At 39.0% G+C, this 10,421-nt stretch overlaps 1 pseudogene; it reads left to right on the plus strand.

Annotated features, from left to right (window-relative positions):
- The first annotated feature begins 367 nt into the window (after positions 1 to 367).
- LOC115677639 (protein ACCELERATED CELL DEATH 6-like) lies at positions 368 to 3,130 on the plus strand (annotated as a pseudogene).
- Positions 3,131 to 10,421: the final 7,291 nt, after the last annotated feature.

Consider the following 10,421-nt stretch of genomic DNA (forward strand, 5'->3'; position numbering starts at 1 on the left):
TTCTTGTTCAAAAACAATTTAGTATTTTCCTTATCGATACATTTTCGCAGATCCATGCTCATTTGAGAAACACAGGACTTGATAATTTGATCATTTTCTGGAGAATCGGATTTGTTTTTCCAAATCGTCTGAAATTTAGATTCCCGCCTTGTGCAATTTCACAGCACCAACAGTTTTCAAGGAATTACTTGCTTAAAATAGTCTGCACCGACAACGTTCTTCATATAAATGCAGTACGATGTTTAAGAATTCCTCGTGGCCATGATACGCACTGACAGCTACTGAAAAAAACAAAAATCTCCAAGTTTGTGGCTACGCAATTCATCTTGGAGAAGAGTCACCGCAGAAGAGTTCAACCAGACTATCGTCTAACTTTGGACGAGACGATATTCAAATTTCAGAGCCTGAAGATGGATCGCGATCACGTGAGCATGACTATTGGAGATGATGAAATCTGGGAGCAGAGAAGGGCCAGATTGAAAGCATCAGAATCGGTAAACCAACCACACTGCCAAGCAGAATTCAAATGTCGTATCAATCCGCTGCTACATACGGCCACGAAAGACGGGGATGTCGACAAGTTTATCGAAGCCATCAAAAAGTATTCCGCCGAAGAGAGGGTCTCTTTATCTGACATTATCCACATACAGGGCCCTTCTGGGAACTCATTGCTCCACATCGCAGCAGGTATCAAGAACCCCGACATCCTCCGAGCCCTCCTCGAGGTCATCCATGACAAGCAGCTTGTTGCCAAGGCAAACTACCGAGGGGACACCGCCCTCCATGTCGCAGCAAGAGCTGGCGAGATCCACGCGGCTGAGCTCGTCCTCAGCTGCGGCAGTGTTGTGGACATTGCGAACGACACGGGGAACACGGCACTGCATGAGGCTGTGAAGAACAGTCGCTATGAGTTGACCCGTCTGCTCCTGAATCGAGGCTCAAGAGCGGTGTATCCGGAGAACAAGGAGAGCAAATGCCCACTGTACTTGGCAGTCGAGACTGGAGACTTGGAGATTCTCAAGCTTTTGATGGAGGCGATGGATGAAAATGAAATCCCTTGGTCCAGGATGCAAGGCATGTCCCCGGTTCACGGAGCCGTGATGCACCGAAGATTAGGTCAGTGATTGTACTTATGGCTCTCACTTCGGTAAATGTATCATTCCGACCATACACGTTTATACGTGTCTATTTTTTATCCATACCAGCTGTTGAACCTGTACGTTTCATACACGTCTTTTGTTTTTCTCCTGGAATGGTTTAACTTAATCTAGAGCCTGCATCAATTATTGAAAGTTTCCTATAAATTTTGGCCCAGAAGAAGGCAGATACGATATGTTTGGACTTGGGTCCTGGCAAAACTTACCCCCTGAAAAATGTCACCAAGTTAATACTTCAATAGTCGATACTCATAGTATAAGCTTTTGTAGCTACTACACTACTTATGTTATTGTCCAAGGACCTCTTGTAAAACAGAAAGAGACTCATGTCATGGCTGCCCTTGAGTATTCCAATTTGGTAATCTACTTCTTGGAAATGACTCTCTATGCTTTGAAGCATTCCCCGATGTCTATTCGATCGCATTTTTGTTTTATTTTAAGAAAAACCAGACCCTTAGCCATGAGCAAGTTTATTCATTTCCTGCTCTAATGATGTAGAAATGCTGAAAAGGATGTCAAATGGAAGAAAGAGCTATTTGATTTAAGAGATGCTGGAGGAAGAATTCCCCTCCATCTAGCTGCATACGTAAATTACATTGCTGGAGTCAAATTCTTGGTCAATGAGTTTGCTTCGAGCGCCTTTGAGGGCGACGAAGAGGGCTATCTTCCAATCCATGTCGCCTGTAAGATGGGTCGTCTCAAAATAATCAAGGAGCTGCTTTGACATTGGCCAGACCCGGAAGAGTTGCTAAGTCTTAAGGAGGGGCAAAATATACTTCACGTTGCAGCAAAGTGCGGAAGGGCCTCGGTAGTGAAGTACATACTTGGCGATCCTAACCTTGAGAAGCTTGTAAATGCGAAAGACAAGGAAGGAAATACGCCTTTACATGTGGCCACATTACAGGGGCGAACCAAGGTTCTGCTCTCTCTCACTCGAGACAACAGAGTCGATTTAAAGCTTGTAAACAATGACAACTTGACAGCGTTCGACATTGTCGGTGAGCTGACTAAATTTGATGCTCCACTTCACCAGGTGATGATATCTACAAAAAGGATTAACATCTTTATCTACTTTTGTTTGTCATTGTTATTTTAGCTACCTTCCTCTCTCTGAGAGACGAAAGCCATTGAAATGTACCACGTGGAATTAAGTTTCTACAGTAAGCTCAGAAAAGATTGCATTTGCTAGTCTATGTATCACTTGAGAAGGTTTCATCTTTTTTTGAATTCTAAATCTTTGATTGTTAGTCCATCTTTACGGATAATAACGGTCTTTTTTTCTATTACATTTTGACCAGAGGACAGCAAGAGTCTTAAAATGTGCTGGAGCACCCAGAAGCAAAGACAAAGCAATATGCCGGCCAAAAGGCCTAGGCCCGGACAGATTTCAGAAGCCTCGGCATTTGGATAGAGAAAGGAACTTGGCTAATACCCGCATGGTTGTGGCAACGCTCATTGGCACTATGACATTTGCTGCCGGCTTTTCTGTTCCTGGAGGATATAATGGCTCTGAACCAGATGCCGGAATCGCTACGCTGTTGAACAAACTCATGTACAACGTCTTCGTGATCTGCAACACCGTCGCCATGTACAACTCGATAATTGCAGTCGTGCACCTTCTTTGGGCGCAGAACTACGGCTTAGATCAAGTGCGTTTGGCCATTGTCAGGTCAAGGCTACCACTGCTCATAGCTCTTGCCACAATGTCTGTGGCCTTCATGGCGGGGGTCTACGTGACCGCAAGCAAACGCACTTGGATTGCCGTTGTCAACTTGATCGTCGGAATCATTGCCATGCTCCGCATCTCGAGTCTTTACATTGGCTCGTTCCTTTGGTGTCCGTTGCTTCCGGCAACTGTTCATCGTATTAGAAGGGCCAAACTTTTCTCGAAACCTCGAAGGTCCTGCGGAACCATTACCAAGTTTGGGTGGGGAAAGGGGGATGGTGAAAACTGTAAAACTGAGAAGACGTGAATGAAAATTTGTACAGTTATGAAGCCATATTTTGCATATCTAACTTTGCTACCTAAGTTTTATTTTAAGTAGCTCTGTGCCAAAAATCGATATATGTCTCACCTTGATAGGGATGTAATCTAACCCTATTGATTATTCTCGTGTTAGTATTGGATTGCACATCCTTTGTCTATAAACAGTAGTGTTAATTTCTCTATATGCTATTTTTTAAATAATACTTTGGATATCACACGCTAGACCGTAAATCCATGAGTCTTGTGAATACTGCTAGGTGTAATAACAAATGCCAATTCGATTTCAATTTTACTTCTCCTTTTGTATGCAATAAATTATCTTAAGAAGATGGACATTTAATAAAAACATGATATTTCATTTATGTTTCCTGTCGCTTTAATTAATTAGGCGCCTCATGTTTTCATAAGCAAGAAAGAAATCTGACCCTTTAATTTCTTCTATTATTTATTGCCAACTATATGTCACAGAAGAAAATTGATTACCAACTATGACAATTTTTCCTTTAATATTGAAAATTGGGTCATACTATGCTATACATAAAATAAGCAAAAAGACAGTTTTAGCCCTCCAAGGTTTTTACCCCCTAAAAAAACCTGTTACGAAAGATGCCAAATAAACATACGAGGGATAATGTTGCCACATTAAATGGTTCATAAAAATATATGCCAGTCACTGTGAATTGAGTGTATCTACTAAGTGAAGCACTTGATTCAATGGCAGAGGAAGAAGAATGCAATTCAGATTTGAGAACCACACAATACCTTCAAAAGAAAAAGAATCAGTATAACGGTTGCACGCTACCTCAAGCTAAGACCAATTTTCGCATGTGATTAGCACATGATATAAAATGGTTTATATTGATCATACGAAAACTCTTAGGCTCTGTTCGTTTCGCGAAAAATGTGACGTTTTTGGAAAATCTTTTCTAGAAAGTCATTTTCCAGGAAAATGACAATATTTTCCGGTGTTGAGCTAAGACCTGAAAAATGAATTGGAAAATATTTCCCGTCGTTCGGTTTGGACCTTGTACTCGTTTTAATAATTTTTTATTTTATTTTTAAAAATCGAATTTTTAATTTATTTTATTTTTAATTTTTTAATAGTTTTTTATATTTCTCTTCTTTTCTTTTCTTTTCTTTTCTTTCTTCCTCTGCTGGTTGCCGGCCACGGCGACGGCCGACAACTAGCAACAGGCGAGGGACGAGCTCACCCAGCCTTGCCTGCCTCGCCCGAGGCCTCACCTCGCCTCGCCGGCCTTGAGCGAGGCTGAGCCTAGTCTCGCTTCGCCTCATCGAATCAGGCGAGGTGGAGCCTCTCCCGAGGCTGGTCATGGGCCATCGCCGTGGCCGGTAGAGGAAGAAAGAAAAGAATGAAAAAAGAAAAATTATAAATTATAAAAAATAAAAAATATAGACAAAAAAAGAAAATAAAAAGAAAAGGTAATGAAAAAGAAAAGGAATGTGAAGGAGTGTAGGGACGAAAGAGAAGGGAAAATGATTTCCTCTCTCCCACTTTTGAAGGGAGTTTTTTCAATTGAGGAAAAATGTTTTCCTTGACTAATTTATTTTCCGTGAACCGAATGCCGGAAAATCCGGAAAACATTTTTCTGAATGTTGTTTTCCGCGAAATGAATAGAGCCTTAATATTAATTAACTATTACGTCTACTCCATATAAAAGTGAAGAACCTGATTTGCTCACTTGCAGATGGCTCTTTTTAGTTCTTGCATTTGGATTGACTGCACATCCTATCTTAGTAAATACTAGATCTTCATGTCATGGATGATGCAAAATTCGGTAATATCATGCTACTGTATTAATTTTGTCACGAGAAGCATTTAAATGAATAAATCCTGTGATGATAATTCATATTCTAATTAATTATTTAAAATGTTTTGTTCTCCTTCTAATAGCCAGTTGATCAGAAAATAGTTTTGGAACTATTAAATAATTTAGATAAACTGATGAGCGCGATAATAATCTTCACATAACGAATAGATTTTTTTTTTATAATCACAATCCAGAAAATTTTTGGATTCACCAATCTCTCCCTGCTAGTTTTCGAATAATCAAATATCGATTTTGAGTACGCTACATAGCTCCAAAGACATCTTAGGAATCTCATGACTATTTCAAGCCTATATCTAGAGAATAATCTAATTACTATTAACGTAATTAATATAGAAAAATTTGGAATATCACAAACGTAGGATATCACCGCCGCCCATCTCACGTGCGAACATGATACTAGAGGGAGTCACAAACTAAATAAACTTTGAGGGCATTTAAATAATGCAATGGGCTCTTAGACCAAGTAAGAGTTTTCAACTTGAAACCTTAAAACCATTAAATAAAAGAAGACTATTTGCATATATATCAGTGCAACTCAATATTCATGTAACGTGGGATAACACTTTAACAAACAATTCTTCTCCTCTATCACGATAGTTTTTTTTTTTTGGTCAGCCCTCTATCACGATAGTTATAGATAAATGTAAATTAGACGTTGGCGCTAGAGCTTTAGCGCCGGCATGTGGCCCAACCGTGACGCGTCGGGTGTCCTCGACAGCCTTCTGCTTCTTAGAAATGCATAAACGATCAAAGGAAGCTATATATATATATATGGGGATTAAAATTCTTAGAATTTCATAATACCGCAATTCTAACTTCCAAAATTTACAAGGGATTCGTATGGGGGCCAGATTCCCTTAATAAGCACAAATTTAATTCGTTAGCAACATAATCACATAGCAAATTCCTTTGACTTAGAACCTTTAGGCTTTCCAGTTAATGTGCCCCAAACGCTTATACCTCAATTCAGGCTTTCGAAGAGATGCATCGACGTCTCTGCAGCGAATTACGTCACTGTCTCACCATGAAGCTCATGCATACCGTTGTGCTTGATTCCTCTCATTATCATCAGAGCATCTCAAACAACTTTTAGAAATCTACATTCTGAAGAATACCGACACCCTACTGAATCCAAGGCACTCAAGGAAATCAGGTTCTTTTTCAACTCTGGAACATACCTCACTTTAGTCAATGTCTTCACAATACCATCATGCATTCTAATTTTAATATCACCAACATCTACAACATCGCACTCAGTGTTGTTCCCCAACTGTACTTTACTACTATACATGCATTGAAAAGTAGTAAACCGGTTCTTACTTGGTGTAGTATGAAACGAACAACCAAAATCCATAATCCATCTATCAAACGAGGAATCATTAGCGACAGACAAGATAAAATCAGTACTATCCGGATTATTATCAACTACGGCTACAACATTATTTACAGACTCAACTCTAATTCCCTTACCCTTATCGCTTTTCAACTTAAAGTAATCCCTTTCCAATATGCCCCTCTTGCTACAGCTCCAATAGACAGCACCACCGGTCCTATACTAACTACGTTTATTCTAGTTTATACTACTTCTGCTAACACGAGCATCAATTCTTTCTCTATTTTCACCTACTAAAGCAACGGATACATGTTCACCATATTCTCTTCTATAGATGACCTCACTTAGAATCAAATCACAAACCCCATCAAATGTCAAGCTTGTTGACCTAGAGGAAGTACTAATAGTAGTAATAATAGTATTCCAACTACCAAGCAATGAGGATAATAGAATCAAAGTACATACCTCATCTTCAAAGTCAATCTCAACTGAAGTTAATTGACTAATGATCACATTGAATTCATTGATATGATCGGCAACTGATGCACCTACGCTCATTTTTAAATTAAATAGATGTCAAATCAAGTAGATTTTGTTGATCACAGAGGGCTTCTTGTACATGTTTGACAAGGCTTCTATCAAGCCCATATTGGTATTCTCGTTCACAATATTAAATGCAACATTACGAGCCAATGTCAGTCGAATAACACCCAACGCTTATCTATCCAACAACAATTCCTCTGATACAGATAATCATCGATCTGCATCTGCCAGAAATCAAAATCTTTCCCATCAAATCTGTCGATTCTCACTTTTCCTTCTTCTGTCGCCATCAATTTGCTTCAACTCAGCCAAGCCTAGCTCTGATACCAATTGTAGCGCAATCAAGAGATCAAATGATAAAATAAATGAAAAGGAAAATATATCAGATATCAAATTTACGTGGTTCGGTCGTAGTGACCTATGTATACAGGGAGAGTAGCAACAAATTCCACTATAGATTAAGCGATACGATGGATATTACAGCCACAATTAAGTCACTCAAACACTCTCGGTATTTTTCAAGCCCCAATTACACCCAATAACTCACATGGTGTTTAGCCTCAAAATTCCTCACGAATAATCTATCTCTCATTTTTACGAACGAATTACACAAATTGCACCACAATATTTAATTGGCTTCAACACTAAAAAATTCTCGGTCATTTAGATGCAATTCACGAACAAGCTTCGATGCACAAAGACGCAAAGACCCGCTGCCAAGCAGCCAGTACCTCTGGACGACCCCCACAAACAGAGCAACCACGACATTCACTTAGAAAAATGGCGCTTCAATGTGTGCTAAAAGAGAGAGTCCCACAAATAGAGATTTTTCATATTTATATGTGCCCAGGAAAAACGTGGCCGACTCAGCTTTGATTAAGAAAGTGTAGTTCGGTCAACTCGAGTCCACAATTTGTCTTTCCTTTTCTGTTTACTTTCTTCACCGACTGCAAATTGTAAAGGAAAGTCCATAGGCACAATCTTGACCGCTCTAACACTAACACAATTTCCCTATATTTTCCTCGTGCAGTAGATTTCCTTTTTCTTATTTATTAATTTTCGAAATTTAGATTTTCGCTTCGGACTCAAACTCGAGATATATTATATTACTTTAAGACTCAAGATTTTCAAAATCTAGGTATTGGTTTCAAATATATAAATATGGCCACTAATGTTTACTAAAAAAAGGACGTGGCAATAATTAAACATTAACAAGAAAATAATACTTGACAGTAATAGAAATAAGGGTCAGATAAACCTTTCTAGCAAGGGAATCATATACCCATTATTGGCATAGACCTGCCTAAAAAAAAATTAAATATAGTTTTGATCCTCTCTGTATTGTCATTTATACATTTTGACCCACTCAGTTTGATTTTATGCAATCAAGTCTTTTAAGTATCTTCACTTGTACGATCTTTATCGTTAGGAATTCCGTTAAAATGCTAATATGGCGATGTTGAGTTGGATATCTACCAACAATTCTGGGGCTTGCAATTTTGGTTTTCTTCAACCACAAAGGTCAGAATTAGCGATGTTGAATCATCAAACTCTCTTCTACAGTCTCCTGAATGATTCACATTCCATATGTTACCGAGGATTGAAACCTCCTCTGAGGACTAAGCGAAGTGAAGACAACTGGGGTGGAAGATTCAACGGACGCCTTCGTTGTAGGGTATGTATGATAATCTTCTCTAAGCTACGACAGCAGCCATAGTGAAAGTCGATTCTCTCTTATTTCTCGCTTATCTCTGTTGTTGTGTTCTTCACATGGCTTCATTAATGATTTTCCAATGAACGCAAAGCTTATAGTCACGTCTATGCAATGATTACCGTTGAATCAGCGCTTTTATCTCTTTCGGATTGAACTCCATTGTTAGTGTTTCTACATTCTTGGAAGTCACCATGAAAAGAACAAATCCTTGAACAAATCCTTGCTATGCCCAGTTAGACCAAAAGCGAAGCAGAGCCCACATGCACTTTTCATTTTCTTCATTCAAATCCTGCTTTTTTTTCTTTTTTCTTTTTTTTTTTTGACCTGAACGCATGTCCTACCTTATTGTGATTTTAAAGAAACAGTTGCATAATAGTGGATTCTTCAAGTGCATTGACAATGAAATTCCAGGACATGCCAAGGATGTTATTAAGAAGCTGCGAGCGGCAAAAAAATTGAAATCATAAAGTTCTGAGTTCGAAGCACGTATAAGAGAGCCAATGCCTTGAGGAGCAATGTGAAGGCATTGAAAGAGATCAACGCGCCAAGATTACCTACGAAAAATGTATACAGCATTCTTACTGGTGTGTCTAGGATAATTACTTTGTGCCGTATTACAGTTAGTAAAGATTATCTGCTTCACATGAATTCACCATTACACAATTGAATGACAAGTATAATTCTTGACCTCCTGGTGTTGGCCATTCTTCAATATTTCAATGTCTTCATTTAATCTAACATTTTTTTTTCTTTTTTGATTGGAGCTGTGCTTGTTATGCACTTACCATTGGCTTCACAATAACCACTCTACTTAACTGGAAGCGAAAGCACCATGGGAGTATCGTTGACTACAAAACAAAAGGCAAATATCTACTGTCCTTCTCTTCCCTCTCGAATGTGTTAAGATTTGGCGCACAATCACAAAAAATAGAAAGTAAAAGCAAGAAAAGGAAATTGAGACACAAGGTTTTTATTTTGGTTTACCATTAAATTAGAGCTATGTCCAGCAGAGGATTCCACTATAATTAGTACATCGCACCTCTTTGTTACATCCTTCAATTACAAGAGAAAGAGACTATATATTCTCAATAGCTATTCATAGGCCCAAGCCTAAACTACCAATAAAATAAAGACCTAAACTATAAAAGTCTTTTGGTGGCTCAGGAGCACTGTCCTCGCGACCCCCACTAGGCCGGCCCCCCGGGACCCCCGCCCACTCACCAGGGAGCAGGACCAGGTGCCTTCTTATCGAAGGGGGTACGAACTGCACCCCAACAACAAGGAGCAATAAGATGGTTCAACCCCAGGAGTTGATATCACATGTTGGCTTGTAGTCCCAAGCTGTTACAAAAGACACGTGAATGCATAATAATAGCTTCATCACATAAAACAATTGATGGATTGCACACGTATTACTGGCATTAACAGAATGCATATAAACAAAAACTAAACGCGTAAAAACCACCACTAATAGTAATATTTAGTAGGCACACATATGTAATATAGTCGGTAACATTTCTCTGATACTAAATGTTATGATTAGGATTGTGACATCAGGGTTTAGATTTGTATAAATAGCCAGCCCAATGATGCATTCTCTTTTTGTTCTTTCCTTTTCCCTTTTCACTAGCCTTGCCCTCACTCTGTCCATGCAAAATTAGAACATATCATATGTTTAAAGTATGTAGATAGGAAATTAATAACATGCTTACATTTTCTTCATTATTCTCTTTCATTGGGTATGTCCTGATATTATGACCAGGTTGCTTGAATAACCTACAACCCCCCGGTAAACTTGATCTGGACATCTTCGCGGAAGTCTTTGGCTCGTGCTGCT

The sequence above is a fragment of the Syzygium oleosum genome, unplaced genomic scaffold (genome assembly GCF_021117445.2).
Source record: "Syzygium oleosum isolate NSW1041296 unplaced genomic scaffold, Sole_v2.1 Sole_v2.01, whole genome shotgun sequence".
Lineage (NCBI taxonomy): Eukaryota > Viridiplantae > Streptophyta > Magnoliopsida > Myrtales > Myrtaceae > Syzygium > Syzygium oleosum.